Source organism: Castor canadensis, chromosome 2 (genome assembly GCF_047511655.1).
Source record: "Castor canadensis chromosome 2, mCasCan1.hap1v2, whole genome shotgun sequence".
Classification (NCBI taxonomy): domain Eukaryota; kingdom Metazoa; phylum Chordata; class Mammalia; order Rodentia; family Castoridae; genus Castor; species Castor canadensis.
This window is the reverse complement of record NC_133387.1, coordinates 33,266,677-33,285,846: the sequence shown is the minus strand read 5'-3', so window position 1 is coordinate 33,285,846 and position 19,170 is coordinate 33,266,677. Positions and strand designations below refer to the sequence as shown.

The window sequence follows — 19,170 nt, the reverse complement described above, 5'->3', positions numbered from 1 at the left end:
TGTGGGTAGGATTTAGCAAAGTATGTGCTGTTCCCAGTGCTGTAAATGCTTCTTAGGTCTTGTCCATTGTAGATGTTAAGAACTCCTAAAGTATTTACACTTTCTAGAACGTTTAAAAAATACTGTACAGATTCTTGGACACAAAAACACATCTGATAAATCTCCAGGAACACACAATGGGTATCTAACACCAGTAAGCTCTGTAGGTAATTCAGATGATTGACCAGGTCTTTGAAAAACCTTCTTAGATGTTTTATTAATGGAAGTTTTCTTGTATTTATAAGAATTCAAGACCCCTTTACCCATTTGTAGCCACAGCCTCTTCAAAAAAACTCCTATCCTTCTCTGGTCTCTTCATAGCCTCTGTCCAAAATTATTTTGCCATACATTTATTTTCATAAATATCCAAACTTTAAGCATAGTAGCAATTCCTTCTATTCTCTTTTCCATCAGTTTTCAATCTAATGATTTACTTTTATCTCCTCTTGTCCTAAGCATAGGTTATACCCTAAAGCACATTCAAATTGTGTGTCATATGATGCACAAATCACACCTCTTTTTAAGCATGCCTACCCAGATGGAACATCAGATGGTATAAATACCTTTAACAGTTATGGTGCAGTGACTCCATGTGTCTAAATAAGGGCCCAAGGTCATTATCAATCCAGGAATATAAGAAAATTGTGACAAAAAGTGAAAGCTTAACAAAAAAATGTAATATGGGTTCAGAATGGAGCAGGATGCCTAAGACATTTTACACTCTGACTTTTAAACAAGATTCTGCTCCTTTGTAATTCATTTATAGAACAGTTACAGCTTCTCATTGGCTCACTGCTTCCATTTACCTAGCTACTGTAAATAATAGCTATCAGCAAAGCTTTTGAAATTTTCAGATGAAAAGAACTAAATTAAGGAAGCTTCCCAGGTGTATCCCTTCGCCACAAAAAAGATGCTGAGTAGAACTCAGAAGGCAGGGAACAGTGACCACAACATGGCATTGTCATAACTTAATGCAGTCCAGTTTTTGAGAAGCATGCATGTCCATTTTTTATGTACCAGGAGTTTTTTTTTAATAAATATTTTCTCAACTGAAGCAGGAGGTGGTGGATTTTATCTTAAATGTTGGAGATATTGGAGCAGGCAATATCAGTCAGTTACAGTATGTGATTAATGCCACAGGAGTTTTTTCTTTGGTTATTGCAAAGCTGGTTTCTATTTTAAGACTATTAGTCACATACAATTGTACCTAAGAGTAAAATTTTTCATTACCATTCAAAGATGATTCATTTTGTTGCTTACAAGAGAAACTTTGAAAATAAATTCCAGTGTATTTTTAATGTTCCCAAGGACTTAAAAATGTACCTATAATTTTTGTATATTTTATATAAATTTATCTTTTTATGTATTTTACTTATGTAATCTACATCTTTTAAATAGATTATTATCAAAAACTAGAAATAGAACTGCCATATGATTCATCAGTTCCACTTCTGGGTATATATCCAAAAGAAATACGATCAGGATGTCAAAGAGACTTGTGCACTCAAGTGTTTATTGCAGCATTGTTAACAATAACCAGGATGTAGAGTTAACCTTGGTGTCTTGGACAGATGAGTGGATAAAGAAATTATAGTGTAAATAGATTATTAGACCAAGTTATATTAGAAAGGTTACAATCTTAACAAAATTCCTTATAAATCCTCCTTATATTGTTATCACTGAATGATGGAACCAGTATTCATTTTTCTGGGCCAAGAATGTTTAATTGTACAAGTGTTATAAATGAAGTTGAGGACCATAAATTTAAATATAGTATATACATAGAAAACAGGTGATTTTATGTTAAAATTTTTATCACCAGTCTAGTATTTAATCATTTTATTGTTCTTAATAATATCAGTACTCAGTACCAAGATAAAGTAGCAATTATGCATTATATGGGATATAAGAATATTGATGTGTTCTCAGTTTTCTACAACCTCAAAATGCATTTGATCAGACCTGGCATATATGTTTAAAAGAATTGCTAAATTACATGGCATTTATTTTCAGCAATGCACATTTCACACATCTTATTTTCTTGATATGACTCAGTCTGCAGTTATTTGTACTCTGTAACATCTCCTGTAGCTTAAGTTCATGAAGTAATTGTGCTTCAAAGATTTGTCTGCTTTGTTTTTGAAATGTGTTTTCTAGAGTAACCTTGATCTTCTGGATACAGAAAACTCTTAAGTACTAAAAAATTTCATTATATTTCTAACTAGTGTTTTATTATTTTAGTATGTAAGCTGTTTTTAAATGCAATGTTTATTTCGTTGACTTTATAAGAAAATTAAGTGGATAGCCAGGTATGAGCAAAGTGGCTCATATCTGTGATTGCAGCTACTCCAGAGGCAGAGATTGGGAACAGACGAGGTAAAAAATTTTTGAGAATCCCCACCAACTCAACAAATAAGCTGGACATGGTGGCGCATACCAATATTATTATCTTGGATAATATTAATATCTTGGATTAACTTTGGATTCGTTATGTCAGAAGCATAGGTAGAAGGATCAAGGTCCAAGGCCACCACCAGGAAAAAAGGGAACACCTACCTGAAAATAACTTAAAACAAAAAGGCCTAGAGGTGTAGCTCAAGTGGTAGAATGCTTGCCTAATGAGTGCACGACTCTGAGTTAAAAGCCAGCCCCTCCACACACAAGAATAGTTGAGTAGGCTCTTTTAATCTGTTTGAAGGTATTATTATGTGTATCAAGACTTGTTACATGTCAAATGAAATTTTTGCTGTATAAAGGATATGATGGTAATATTTTGTTTCCTAGAAAAAAAATTGCAATGTTAATCTACTTTTCTGTTGTTTTTACATTTTCTTCCAAATGTGTGAAGCATTTCAATGATTTGTCATACTTGTTTTTCTAAGTTTATACTTCATTAATATCAAAGGATAAAGCAATTTCATCCTGTAGAAGACTAGAAACTTTATTTTTGTTATCAGCGGTACTGAGTTTGACATCCTCATTACCAGTGTGAGGTATTACCAACCACACTGTCAGTATTCACCCACTCCTCTATAAAGTTGCTTTGATATTGTTCCCAGTGTAGGAAGAAGGAGTGTTTTTCTTTTTTACCTTTTGAAAGGTTTTTGACAGAGAATTGCCATTTTTTGGGGTGAGGAACTGGAATGTGGGGAAGATTTTTGTGACATACCAAAGCAGAAGTCACATTTAATTTTATGGTAGTAGTAAATTCGTAATTATTTCCTAATGCAATGTTGTCTTATAATTCCTTCCTTCTTACAATTTCATTTGTTTTGCAAACATTTCAAAGGGTAGACTGTTCAGAAATGAATCTTTTAAAACACTCATGAAAGTCATCTAAAGCACCAAAGTTTTGCTTACAATTTTTTTTCAGAACTTTAATGTAAATATTCCCTTTTGAATGCAAAGCTCAGGTCAATGCTAACAAAACTTCATAAACTGTGTCTACTTGTTTGTAAAACAATCTTTTAGTGACTGTAATAAGCAGAATAAGGGACTCTCACACCCCTGCCAAGATACATATACACTGTCCTCTAGAACCTGTGCATGCACTGTGCTAGCATGGCAAAGGTCAGCCAAAGGACTGACCTTAAGGAAAGGAGATAATATAGATATGCTATAATATGGGGTCAGTGTACTCAGAAGGATTCTTACATAGGATAAGTTAGGGCTGCTGTCACAAATCCCATAGTGTCAGTGGCTTAAACAACACACATTTGTTTCCCATAATCTTGGGGCTAGGAGGTTGGAGATCTAACTGCTGCAGAGTGGGGGGCATGCTTCCTGTGTGCACATGTCCTTCTCCTCCTCCTCGTTTATTTTTATACAGCACAAAGAGTACCAGTTAACCCTATTCCTTATGAAAGAGCTAATGCCATTCATGAAGTCTCCACCCTTATGACCCAATTACCTTCCAAAGAACCCCACCTAAAAATATTAGCACATTGGAGATTAGATTTCAGTATTTGAATTTTGGGGGTGAAGACATAAGAAAACAGTCCATAACATATAGAAGAAAGGGAGGCAGAAGAGTGAGTACTAGAGAAAGATTCAGAGACTCAGCTAGTTATTTTTCATTTTAATGATGGAAGGGAGCCAGGGGCCGAGAAACATTGGCACCTCTAGAAGTGAGAAAGTAAAAGAAAATAGTTTTGTTTGGAGAGTCTCAAAAAGAACTCATTGTTGACTCTTGGTTTCTAGAACTCTAATGCATAGGTGTTTTAATTCTTTTGATGGTACTGAGGTTTGAATTCATGATCTCCCACTTGCTAAGCAAGCACTGAACCACTTGAGCCACTTCACTAGCCCTTGGTTTCTAGAACTCTAAAATGAAAAACCTGTGTTGTTTTAAGTCAGTAAATGTGTAGTAATTTGTTACAGAAGCAGTAGGCGGAGGATATTGGAGTCAAGGATAGGGGCGCTTTGATGTGTCATGGAGAATCCAACAGTGTTGCTGAACTCACATATTTGAGCAGATGTGTAGAGACTGCTTCTTTGAAACTGTGCATCATTCAGAACTTTTGGCAACATAAACGTTTTCCCTTTATGAGGCCCAATGCAGAGGGTGAGTAAAACACTTCCGTCCCGCTATATCCACATTCTCCTGTTTCTTTGTTAAGGAGAAATTACATAGATCCATTTATTTCATTTTATATTATCATTTTGTGTGTTAGTAGATGTCAAAGAGAATTGTCCATCACCTTTGCTCACTAGATTGTCAACAATAATCTCTTACTCCAATTCTTAATTCCCATTCTGAATTACTGAGAGAACTGTGACCACATGAAGAACATTTCTCTCACTGCCAGCTAAGAAGATGCTCTGAGATAATAGTCACAGATTGTTTCAGAAAATACCCTAAATGTATACAATTCTTCGTTTTTTAAAAAATGTAAGACTTATGATAGGAAACAATTCTATATACAGAATTTTAATTGCATGAAAGGAACATAAAATAAAAAATATATAAAATAAAAATATATCATTTGGGGAAGAAAACACATGAATTTTATTTATCAAAAAGATCATTTTAGAAGCCGTTTAGTCTAGATAGAAATTTAATTTTTCTCCTGGAAATAATTAAATAAAAATGTCAATATCTCTAAAAGCATCTTAAAGGTATTTTTGCACAACATTGAAACTATAGTTAAAGAAAAAGACTGTTTCCAGTACTTAAAAATGGTAACATAATCTGTATGTGAAAATAAAAAGGTAGTTTTTTCCTATAAAGTATGCTTCTTCTGATTCTGCTTTGCAAATTAATATTTCAGCAGGGAGCGAACATGGGATTTCAATGTATTAAGGAAAAACTCCTGGAGAGTTTTGAGTTTTTTGTTTTCCTAATAAGGATGTTCAGTTTTATTTTCTGACAAGTTCACTGACAGTTTCAGAGGTAGTTTCACAGCATCTGAACTTACCTGTCAGCTAGGAATGAGTCAGTCCTGAATTTACCAAAAATGACATGACCAACATGGCATAGTAACGAACCCTGGGGAGGATTTTAAGACACTGTGTGGCACTAGACCCTCTCATTAGTGCTATGGGTTTTATTAGTACATGCCATTTTTCTAACCTTTGCAGCATTGCTGGTAGAATATAGCATATACTAAACATCTTAACATTTGTGACATCCTTAAAGTCACATTTCATTTTTAAAAACCTGTTTATATCTTGTTTGATTTTTCCAAGCATGTTTAAAAGATCAGGGAATACAACAAGGAAGATGGGAAAAAAAATCACAGATTTTTTTCTGTTTATTCATATGTGCATACAATGTTTGGGTCATTTCTCCCTCCTACTCCCCACCTTTCCCTCTGTCCATCCTAAAGGTATTTTTGCACAACATTGAAACTATAGTTAAAGAAAAAGACTGTTTCCAGTACTTAAAAATGGTAACATAATCTGTATGTGAAAATAAAAAGGTAGTTTTTTCCCTTTCCCTCTGTCCCCTCCCTCTCCTCCCCACTCCCTTGCTTCTAGGCAGAAACTGTTTTGCCCTTATCTCTAATCTTGTTGAAGAGAGAGTATAAACAATAATAAGAAGGACAAAGGGTTTTTGCTAGTTGAGATAAGGATAGCTATACAGGGAGATTCCTCGCATTGCTTTCGTGTGCATATGTGTACATTCTCAGTTGATTCTTCTCAAACTGACCTTTTTTCTAGTTCCTGGTCCCCTTCTCCTGTCGGGAAGATCTCCTAATGCATTAAGCCAGAAGAAATACTTGTCTCCTGTCAATCCCGATATCCCAAGGAGATAACATCCTACCTAACAAGAACCTGTGATTCAAGCTAAGGTTTTAAGCCTAGCTATGGTAGCAGTAACCTGCACTATTAACATCTCTTAGGTCCACTTTTGACATGGGTGATAGAGGATAAGCATTCTAGGATTCTTTTTAGCACTGATTTTTTTTTTGTTTATTTCAGGGCCCTCTTGGTAATGTCTGTCTCCTTCTCTCCCTTCCTTCTTCTCTTTCATAAACATTGGTGGAGCAGATAACCAATGCCAGGCAAAGTTATAGACACTATGGAGGAAATCACATAATTCATTTCAAATATGTCTGAAGGTGGGGTGGTATTATTAGTCTGTGTGAGTGGATTCTTTCACCCCCAATTCATACCGGACTGTGTGCATAGCTTCTTTGGCAAAGTACTTAACAAAGTCTGGTGCTCTTTATTTGAAACTAACAAGATGATGAAGAAAAACTACTTGCAATGTAGTCCTTCATTTACATTTCATAAATTGTCTTGAGAAAGCAAAGGATTCAGATTTTTTTTTAAAAAAGATGAAAAATAAAATATCTATGAACGCTTTCCTATTTTAAAGGCCAATGCAAAGGTGCTTTAAAGTAGGTCCAGTACACCCTTCTCTGCTTTCAGTAAATTTTAAAGTTAACATTTACATCTACTATTTCAAGACAACTTTACAAAGTCTGTCACTGTGTGATGTCTAACATGGTGAACCCCAGTTGAGCTCCTAATGTCTCCTCCTGACATTTCCTCAGGAGTTACTGAGAATTGGGCAGGTGCATGTGTACTGCACAGTGCAGACAGATGCTGAGGGAACTAATGTTTCAAAACTAGAAAGAGTGTTGGAAACACATCATAGGAAGACATGGGATCATTTTCTGATTGCTTGTCTAAAATACAGCCTAATAGTTAATTGATGTTAGAGGAAAAACACACTTCTGTGCATATTTATGTAACTATTTCTAGTTAAAATGAGTGAGCAAGCACTAAATGATACCAGTCACATGCACAGGGTTTTAAAGTTATATCTATCAAATTCATAGCAATAGATGTTACCTCAAGTCAAAAATTAAAAGACTAGATTTTTTTAAGAAAATCTGATTGTCAGGTGGTCACTGAAGTGCTTGTCACCATATGACTAATTTGTCTTTCTGAAGGCAGAATCGCGACAGATACTAAATGCAGAACGGAGGTTGGAGTATTTAGTACATTTCACGGGAGTGGCTTGGACATTTAAAAGGCTCCTGGGGAAATTCCATATGCTAGTCAGACTATAATTTGAACTAATTGCTTACTGGTTTTTGTCACGGTGTGATAGGTATTATTAGTGACAAAAATAAAAGAAGGAAAATTTCATTTTTCAGTTTTGTGCTTTCAAGAAAGTGCATTTGTCCTGTGAAGGTATTAGCAAGGAACTGCCATAGAATTCAATTCTAATCAAAGACAAAGTATTTTAATATAATTTATTTTTCACCAGTGGAATTAGTGAGGTATATGATATCTGGTAAAGTAGCTGTGGTGCATCAATAGGTAATCAAAATAGATGTAATTTACATTTATTTCTTGAATACAGTTCTTTTTTACAGCTCTGTCAAATGGGAATTATTTCACTGATGTCTTTAAAATATGCATTTTTCTTCTGATCTGAAACTCAACGTATGTTGTGCAATATAAAAGATGCAAATTCTCCATCACTTGATATACTCTTTTACAGAACTAATATGTGACAAAGTTTTTGATTTTGGAAAATCCCTTCCACTGTTTTAGAAGCAGTAACAAAAGATCAGCCAGTCTTGGTGCACCTCCCATATTTACTTTCCTGGGTGGACAGGGAGAGAATTCAGGTATAGGTCATAGTTTGAAGACATCTTTGAAACACAAAACGCATGTATGCTAAATTTAAATAACTTTTCTAGTCGACAATAGAAATCTGTGACAAAGCAGTACATAATTAATAGTGAAATTAATGGTTTAGACAACAACTGCAGAGGGAGTTCATACAAGAAAATGGCTTTGAATGGAGAGGTGAGCTGCACAAAAATCCGAAGTTTGCAACTGAGCTGAATAAGGAAGAAGTGACCAGAGCTATGGCTGAGAGATAAGAAAGTGTTTTTTTTCCTTTTCCTCTAGATAAGAAATGGCTTTATGAAGGATATCTGGTGAAAGTAGAAAGATTTAAAAAATTAGGTTAGAGTCAGAGTATGATGGCCTTTTAGTGTCTGGCTAAGTGATTTTGTCTTTATCATTTAAATCAGAACTTCTTAGAGCACAGTCATCAAAACAGTAGTTTCGTGAGATATGGTAGCTATTCCTGGTGTAGGGTAAGACCAGAATTGAGAATTTGAAGCTCAAATATATTTAAAATTATAATGGAAAAAATCAAATTTCCTTAGAATACATATTCGTAGAACCTTTAATATATTAATGTGCCCATGAATCTATAAGAGGAGGAGGCCAGAGGCCAGATGAATCCTTAATCTCCTTCAACTGTGAAATCCTTTTTCTGTGAAGCAGCCCATAGCATAGGTGCATATGGAACAAAATTTAGGAAATGTTATTATCAATTGCTGTTAAGTAGAAAGGTGAAAAAATGTTTGATTAACTCAAAGTTCATTCAGCTCTTTTGTGTGCCAACACTATATTAGGCAGTAGAAGTATAGAGATTAACTAGAAAAAGATATTATCTTCAAAGGGCTCACAGGATAGTCATAAACAAAAATGTTACACTCCTAAAAGTGTAGCATGGCTTGATGAATTCAATAATAGGATTATGCAAAGGAAGAGGCAAGCTTATTGTAGTGTTTCAGCAAATGCACACGGATGCTGGATCTACAACACTGGGTTTTTAATGATGGCTTCACAAGCCAGCTGTGTGTCTTTGGATAAAGTATTTGCCCTTACTATGTCTCAGTTTTTTCATATGTTAAATGGAAGAAATAATACCACCTTCAGACAGTTACCATAACAATTAAGTGATGATACATACTTATAGTTTTCATATAATATGGAAATGTAACAAAGAAAATAGCATCCATTTCTCTTGGGAAGAGGGAGAGGAGTTCATGATATCAGAGGTAAAGAGAGAAGTATAAAGGGTATGGCATACCAGGGAGAAGAGCAGCACCTGGAGAGGCACATGAGTGTAAAATGCTTTCATGACACATGAAATGTATCCAGATATATTGAAATGATTTTTCAGATACATGAATTGATTTTATTTGTGGAAGGCAACTATATGAAGAAGAGGTGGAAGATGAGACTGGAGAGATACAAATCTCATTCTGAAGACTTTACTGGATTGTGTAGGTGCTGAGGAGCCAAGAAAAGGTTCTCGGAGGCACATTGTCATCACCACATTCATAGTTTTGAGAGGTCATGCTTGCAAGAAGTATGCACCTGAACCATAGTTATGACAGCTTAAATGGAGAAAGTTTACTTAAAAAAATAAGGGATATAATACTAAAACTTTAGTGGTTGAAGGAATGTGAAGGAGAGAGAATTGAGAATAAATATTGTGTTTGCACCTTGGGAAAAAAATGAGTGAAAAGTAATACTAATTTGTAGGAACAAAAGAAGGGTAGAATGGAATAAGAAGTGAATCAATTCAAGAAGACAAAAAGTAAGATTTGGGTGTAGTTTTGGATTCAAGGTCCTAATAGTACATAGAAAAAGTTCTATCTATGCAATACTCAAACTTCTATTTCAGCAGCCTATGAAAGAGATCCCAGCTGGAGATTTGCAAGTCAGTACCACACTACAATGACACACACTGAAGCTGACAAGATTATCTACTCAGGGCATAGACTAAAGACAGATGGATCACCAAGGACATAATCTAAGAAAATGAATATGTAGCAACGGAGAGCAACAATAGAATCATCTAAGTAGTGTTCAGAAATCTGTATATACATTATTATGTAAAATTCAATTTGGGACTTCCTTTGTTCCTTCAGGAGTCAATTGTGACCAACACTTATCTGGAATTTTTTAAGTTAAATTTTTCATTACATATTATACTTGAAGATTGTTAACACAGTGACCATAGGAAAAAGCCTGCATCACTTCATTTGGTTTGTTTGATAACTGGCCATAGGTGACTAGCTCAACCTAGTTTCTTGCCATCACTATTTCAAGAACATTACCTCAGACCTAGATATTGGTGACCTTAACATATTTCAGTTCAAATTCAACAATGGCTAAAGAACTTGAAAAGAAGAGAAATTCTATTATAAGTATGGTTATCTCCCAAGTTAGGAAAAATGAACTAGAAAATAGACCATGAAAGACCCATATCAAGAGACCTCAGATCAACTCTTTGAGTGTAACAGCACACATAGGAAGTACCTGAAAATATACTAGCAAGACAATAGCACCTAACATTTATTTTTACTTCAAAACTTTCACAGTACATACATTCTTGAATATCAACTAATGTACAGGATATTTTTTGTTATCATTTACAGATAAAGAAATCATAGTTAGAAATATATTCTCTTTTTTCATATTACGGGAATAGTAAGTAACAAGTGACATATCAGTATTTGGGCCTTGTATATCCTAGCTCTTTTGATTGTACTAATCTCCTTTTAAGTTACTTAGCTAAGATAACCTCTCAAGAGCTTTTTATGGACTTTTTTGTCCATGTCTGAGTATCACACAGCAACAATATAAATGGATCATTGGTGAGCTTGGGTTAATATATATTTACTTTTGACAATATTGTGCTACATACATTTATTTATTTTCTATCTGGACCAAAAAGATCTTGAAAAGAATGCTTCACTAGGATTGTTCAATTATGAGATAAACAAAAAGGGATTTATTTACATTTTAGTTACATATTAAAAAATATACATATAGTGTAAGCCTTGCATCTCTCCTTCTGGTATCTTAAGAAATTTCCTTCCCCACCCTCACTTTTCTCCATAAAATAGCTGAAAATAACTGTCTTTTCTCTGTCCCCAAGCTTCTTACCCTACAGGGTCATCATGCCTTGTATTGCTGTCTTTACTACGACAAGATTTTGCTGAAGCTGTAGCACTTGAAGTATATTCTAGAATGCTGTCTCTACACAGTGTTTGGAAACTATCCATTTCTTTGGGAAGCTGCTTTCTTGTAGAATACCACCATGGAGACTTCAGCTCCAACCTGCTGGCACTTCCATTTCAGCAGAACCTTTTGAAGTCTAGAGTTTACAGTGTCCACAAAAGCTTTGCCAGTGCTGCTTTATATCAGATTGCTGGCTCTGTGCTCACAGATTGAAAACAAATCCCCTTATTTCTCTTAGTTCTGTGTAAATTTTAACCAATAAAAAAGCAGGAAAATTGCCTGTAGTGGCAGTTATATGTAAGAGGAAGGGAGATTGTTACCACTAACAATCTGTAATTAGAAAGAATGTTTATTTAAGAAGTAGGATATTTAAAGGAAGATTCAATAATTATGACATTGATACAATTGATAATGAGCAACTAATTAAATTCCATTGAATAATTCACCCGGCAATCCCATGAATATACAGTACTGTTTTAGCATAAGAGATGTTCAAGAGTTACTGAGGACTGTGCTTAGACTACATAAAGGAGTAAACATTAATATTTCATTTAAAAATTATTTTAAAATGGAAAACAACAATATCTGAGTTAATTATTAAACAAACCATAATTTCTTCTTAATTTATCTAGATGTGTCTTCATTTGCATATTATTACAGAAAATGCGCAATTAATTTTTGAAATTTATTTGATCTATAACATCAATAATTGTATAGCAATCCCAGTTTTTTACATATAACCACACACATACATACACAAGAACACACTTGTCTAGAGAAAGCGTAATCTCAAACTATTTGGTATAATGCATCCATTGAATCATACTGTGTATTCTGTTATAATTAAGTAGCACTTTGATCCCTTTTCATGCAAGTTATCCTTTAAAGCCTGGAGCAGCATTGCACCTCAGTTTTTAATAAAAAACACCAAAAAAATGTTATTTGAGTTAATTGGAAAAAAGAAATTCATGTTACTGTTTGTTGACACTTCCTATCTGAATATTTGAAATAAATGTTTCACGTTAGATGATTAACATTGGCCAGCCACGGGTTTTTCCTATAGAAGGCTCAGAGGAATCAATGCTGCTAGGATGCTTTTTGGCATTAGAATGTACTGTTTTATTTCTTAAACTGATTTATTATATTTCAGATATTTCCTAAGGCAATTTCCTTTTTGTTGTTCAGAACATGTATAGAAAGGATGAAGTTCGAATTTTTTTCTCTTGTGCTAAATCTGATGATGAGGTTATAATTTTTTTCTGCTAGGAAGAGATACAAAACATATACAATAAAAGCCTGTATTTATGGAAAATTTCTTCACCCTATAATTGTACCTTGCTTGAAAGATAACTAAACAAAAGGACTCATTCTAGTAGGTACATCATATAGAAAATATATGGAGAGAATCAAAAAGCTAATATATTATATTTAAAAATATTTTAAATATAACCACACACATACATACACAAGCATACACTTGTCTAGACCACCTAGATTAAAAGCATTTTTGGGATTGTTCCAGAAAGTTTCCAACCAATAGACAAAAAATAAATTTCCAATTTTCCAATTACCATTACCCCATTTGGTCATTTTATTATTGTGGATCATTTAATTAACATTTATTGAGTGCACTTATTTCATTTACCCTTTGTAATGTAATTCCTGTCATGGTGGTTGGTGCACATTCATTTGAATGGCCCTATGGTACCCTAATTACCAGAACTTAGTTTGACCTTGTTTCTCATAAACTTTGTGCTGTATTCTATCAGTCATATAGCCATGTACTATACTACCCACCCAAAAAATCTCATCTCATCACTAGTGTAAGTATTTTACTTTAAAAACACAACTGTGATTAATGAAACACACCTCCCATGATATTTTCCCACTTCATTCATTTCCATATGATATTTTCATTGGCTTCTCTTTGCTCATTAGCTTGATTATTGCAGTATCTCCATATGACTGACCATTTTTATACTCCATCATGAGATCTAGTGTTTTCATACTATTCCAGCCATTTCTTCAATCAGTAGGTTTTCCCATCCTTCCTTCTGTCTTCATTTTCCTTCTTAATCAGTTTAGATAGTATTTATCATGATGTCAATACATTCATGGCCAATACTCAAATTCCCTTGACCCATGGCTTTGACCTTCAATCAAGAAAATCATCAAACCCCCAATGAAGCCAACCAGAAATTATCTGACCTACGTCTGTGCAGCTGAGACAATACTGCACATCAAATTAGTACCATTTTTGTTGGTTTGTGTTTATTACCTTTGACTGGACTGTCAACATTGCTATGTAATCCTGCTTCTTTTTGTCTCTCTTACCCACTGGAAAGATTATTTCAGGTTTCTTCTATTTTCTACAAAAACTCCAACATTCTCATGCCTTCCATCATTTTCTGAAGATGACCTTGTCTTAACAACAATGGCAAAGAGTTCTCTTACTTACACAGTTCCCATTTGATATGGGAGACAGAGAAGGAAACATGTATAGGGAGTAATTCCATAGGAACTTTCTCAAAGCCTTACTGTCACAACTACACTTGCCTCTACACTGTCCTCTCTTTAACCCAGTATGACATTAAATCCAGTCAAAGTTTCGTTTTTTGCTTACTGGACTATATCTTCATTCTTACACAAGATTAGACACACATACACACAGACATACACATACACACACACATTTGTTTTGCTTCCTACCTCTCTGTCTCTCTGTATCCTCCTTCTCAAAGCTCTTTTCTTATCCAATTTACTCTACTATTCTGTTAAATGTGGGAATCTTCTAGGCTGACTGTATGGTCTCTCTCTATTTCATTCTAGTCCATTCCCAATCAAATGACATTAGCTCAAAATCTGTCATTCATGCCAGTGACCTGGGATTACATCTCCAGCTCAGTCCTCTCCAGCCATCCGAAGGAGTATGTTAACTGTCTTTTAAATATTGTCACATAGATGCTCACAAGCACATCAAATGTGATATATCCAAAGCTACAAACTGTTGCATCCCACCTCCTTACCATGTTCCATCTGTGAATTGAGACAAACACCCACCCACTTACAAAGTCAGAAACCTAAGAATCATTCTGAGAGTCTTTCTTCCCCCTTTATTCTAGCCCATAGCAAGCCTTGTTGACTTTAGTAACTATCTCCATCTTTCTGCCATAATGACACATTTCTGACATCTTTCTTTTCTTACCTAGACTGCTCAGGTAGTGGTAATAGTGTCCTGACTAGAATCCCTACATCTAATTTGAGGACTCTCTCATGTCAGAGTATTAATAATTTTTCTATTTAAAACTCTTCTTTCTGAGTTCATGCACAAAAACACTGACCTTTACCAGTTTCTTTACTAGACCAGCTCTATTAAGCACAGGACATTTGCTTATACACTTGCCTCTACCTCAAATGCACCCCACACTTCAGTTGTTACTACCCTTGCCTACTAATTGTGATGGCATGGCTCACATATCACTTCTTCAAAAAGCTCACTTAACACTGCAAATAAAAGTAGTCTCCTGTAACTGACCTTCACCATATTATACAAATGTTTTTCATAAAAGCTGGTTTGATGACTAAGTATGCATTGACCTGATGATAGTTTCATGAGATATAATCAGTTCAAGAGACATTTACAGAGCACTTTCTTTATGCCATACACAGTTTATTGCTCTCATAATCTACCAGAGAAGTCAGAAAGATTTTTAAAAACTAAACAAAATTATTCTTTCAAAGAAAAATACAGTCCACATTTCAATTGAATAAATGCTTATCAAGCACTTATACATAAGGTCCAAAAAAGGCTTAAACCCTGAGGTGGAGGAGCTCACAGACATTCAGGGAAAATAGGTATATAAAAATGATTATAACATAAGGAACTATGTATGGTGCACATATTTATAAAGCTTATTGATGAGGAGACAATGGGGGCAGACATGATAAGTACTTTAAAAAAATATCCCCTAAAGAAGTAGGACATCTCATGCCTAAATCTATGTTATCATGTAAAATGATTTTGCCATTCAGGTTAAAAAAGTCTTTGGAAATGAGATTTCAAAGGGACTTATACAAAATCATACATTTGCTTTTCTTGGTTATTAGAATAAATTTGAACTAATCATACCCCATCCCCCTCATTCCTCCTAGCTTTTCATTTTTCCAGATGACTGAAAAGATTTATTGAGACCTTACGGGTGTTCACTCCCTAATAAAGTTCTCTCTCAGTCATCCTGCTAATTTGGTTGACTGGTCTATTTTTAAAAATTAGCAGTTTTCAGAAACAGCCTCCAGTATTGTGGCTGTGAAAAATCTGTTGAGAAGAAATAAAAGGCTAAAACAAAATCTAATACTGTAAGCAAGTATAAATTTTTTGGAATGATATACAATCCTCTGTGGTGCCAGTTTAGTCCCTGAGGCAGGAAAGAAAGCAATCTGGTTTTCTGAAACATTCAAATTTCTCACCTAAGCTCAGCTAAGAATACATCATTATGGGAAGGCAGAGTGGCAAGTCACCATTTTATCCTTCAATTTACAGTGTCAGTGGGAACAGCAAAACAGAATCCAGAGTTCAAAGAGAGAAAAGATCTGGCTTATGGTGGATATAAACTTAATTTCTTTGAACCAGGAGTCCAAGCCCTGCTGTGTAGATTTAATGATGGGCCCTCTCAACTGCTTTCAATGACCCTTTATAATTTTCAGAAATGTGGTATAATATTCACTTAAAAGAAACCACTAAATAGCCACTTGGTAAAAACTGATCCATGAAAAGATTTCTGTTGGATCATCAAGTATTTTACTTGTTTTAAGACAGAACACCTTCTTCAGATGTCCTTCATATAATAGAAAAAGGTCAGTTCTACAACTTTTTACCTCAGTTGTGATATTAATCTCTTCATTTCTTTCTAAATCCTATTAAGAGAGACCAGACACTTAACTTTATCATCTTAATGCCAAGATCTCAGAAAATGATTTACCTAGATATAAACAAGGAAATATGCCTTTCCAAAGGTTATATTCTCTTTGTGATAATGGCTCATGCATTACTTAGCATGATTACGTAAAATACAGTGTTTTTTAAGCACCTTAATTTTCCCAACCTGATGAACAAGAAAAGTTAAGAAAAAAATTATTCTATAAAAATAAATTGTAATAAAAACAGCTCAAATAACCTACTTTCAGCAACCACTGTGTGCTTGGAACTGGACTTGGTAGGTATCTATTACCAACAGGCTGTTTGTCAGAATCACTTTGGGCAGGGGCTCACTTTTGACAAACCCATTCTTCAGATGCCCTTCAAACAGAGAAATTCCTGTGTAGTGGGGCCCCGTTACTGGGTGATACTTATATTCAGCCTGGCTTGAAAATCATTGACTCCATTCTTTTCCTAAATTTGCCATTCAAATGAGGAGCAGCAATCAATTTAAAGAAACACCTTTGAAGATCTGATGCTCAGCTCTGAGGGGCCTTGTCGCCCCTCATCCCTAACTGTCCCAGCACAAGAGATGACAGTCTTTTTAAAATTTTATTTTTGAATTGTCACATGTTAATAATATCAAGGGGATTTCATTGTGATAATTCAGTACATACATAGTGTTCCTAAACAAGCTCACCCCTTCCACTGTATTCCCCTTCCCCTCTCCTTCCTCCTTCCTGTTTCAAACAGTTTTTGGTGGGTTTTATTACGCTGTCTTCATCTGTACATGTGTAATTGCCCCACAAAACAGATTCACTGCTTTTATATTCTAACCACTGCTAAAATCAAATTAATTTATTCAACCAAGTAAGAAATCCACTGGAAAAAATCATGCATTAATGCCCTTACATAGCTCAATTGACACCTAGCTTCCACTGAACATTGAGTCAAGTACCCTTTACCTATATCCTGGGTGGGTAAAATAAAAATCCATGTGCCACAGAACCCCACCCCCATCTTTTAAAAGTACATAGTTTAATATGAGTGAATCCCTGCACTTATATTTTCTTCCAAACATGTACTATTCCTGTTGTCAAATTAGAACATATTGTACTTCCTATATATATCACCCACAGTCATTTTTAAACCTGCATCTCTGTCTATCCTGAAATAAAAGGTCTACCATGAGGGAGGGGCAGCTTTATACTCTTTCTTCTCCATAGCTTCAAATGCCATCTGCTGTTCATTGTTGAAGGGACTGGCGGTGATCTTCCAAATGCTTTTGTATCCTTCAGGAAGTGAAATTAAAATGGTAAAATTATAAGATTATTTACAATATGTCTGTCCAGGAGCTGTGTTGGATACCACATAATCTTCTTTTAATCCAGTTAAATGACAGGATGCAATATGAAGCCTCACCTGACGTCCTCAAAAATGGATCCATAACTACTGGAACATCCCTATTGACAATGAGGGAAGGTATATATCTATATATGTATATATATATCTAAATATGTACCCACACATATATGTATATCTATAATATATAATATATTATAAATGTATATATAACATAAACATATATGTGTATGGATATAATGAATGTGTGTGTGTATAGATGGTCCCCAACATACTATGATTGTACTTAATTTTTTTGACATTATGATGATACAAAAGCAATATGCATCTAGGAGAAAACATTCTTTACATTTTGATCATTTTCCAGGCCAGCAATATGTAGCATGATATGCTCTCACATTACAGTTGCAGCAACCAATAATTCCCAATCCTTGACACAATTATGAGGGTAAACACCAGTACGCTACAGTGTACTGTGTTACTAAGGTACGGTGTTCAGCAGGTTAGTTGTAGTCTATGTATTTTAGCTTACTATTTTTACAGATAATGGGTTTATCAGTATGTAATCCCATCATATATACACAATATATGTGTATATACAGATAAAAATTTACATTCATATATACATATGTGATACATATATAAGTATAATTTATCTGTATGTATGTATGTGTATAAATATAATTTATATACATGTATATATATAAAGCTGTAGAAGATTAATATCTAATGTATTCTTCCTATAAAGAAAAAATGTGTACACATGCACGTAAAAGCAAAAATGATACCTGTTGAAACTGTTTCGTGAATCAGTGTGGAGGGGTAAAGGAGAGGGGTGGAAAGGGTGAATTCAAGAATGATATAGTTTATACATTGTAAGAACCTTTGTAAATGCCACAATGTACCCCCATCCAACACAACAATAAAGGGAAAACAAGATGCAGAGAAAGATAAAAACCTATAGGGAAACCTATTTTTAGAATCTAAAAGTTAAGGTCTAGGATTGTAGTTCTGTGGTAGAGACCTGCCTATCCTGTGCATGATTCTGGAGTCTACCTACAGCACTGCAAAAAATAATAATAGAGTCTAAAAATTAATTCTATTTAATCTTCAGGCTTTTGAAACCTGATTAAGAAAATTTAAAATAGCTGCCCTAAATAGGTTTCACTCTTTCATTGACTGGCAAAAAACAATATATAGAATTTGATTGTTTTTGTCTTTTTTTTTGTTCTCACTCTTTTTAAAAATTTATTTTTACCTCCATTCACCTGAATAACTGAACCCTGGATAGAGAACCAGGATTTATTCTGCCAAAGAAACTGAAGCCATCTAGGTTGAATTGTGGTTTTGCCAGTTTTTGACACTTTGACTTTAAGGAATTTCTGAACTTTTAAACTTCAGTTGCTTCTTAAAATATGATGACAAAAACAATCTATATTAGTGTGGTTATGAGAACTACATATGGTAATCCATGTTAGTGTCTATCATAGAATATTTATAATTACTAACATTATAGTGCAACAAAGAATTTTTATAAGCAGACAGTATGGCTATCTTAT

At 34.4% G+C, this 19,170-nt stretch overlaps 1 protein-coding gene and 1 long non-coding RNA gene across 2 annotated transcripts in view; both read left to right on the top strand.

Moving 5' to 3' along the window:
* The window catches only part of Kcnd2 (potassium voltage-gated channel subfamily D member 2), a 454,936-nt gene that overhangs the window by 121,736 nt on the left and 314,030 nt on the right, over positions 1-19,170 (top strand). The window lies entirely within an intron of this gene.
* LOC141419944 (uncharacterized) overlaps positions 12,664-19,170 on the top strand; it is a 112,953-nt gene continuing 106,446 nt past the window's right edge. Inside the window, exon 1 of the long non-coding RNA XR_012444684.1 lies at positions 12,664-17,731. This is a non-coding gene — a long non-coding RNA (uncharacterized lncRNA). The remainder of the gene's footprint in view (positions 17,732-19,170) is intronic.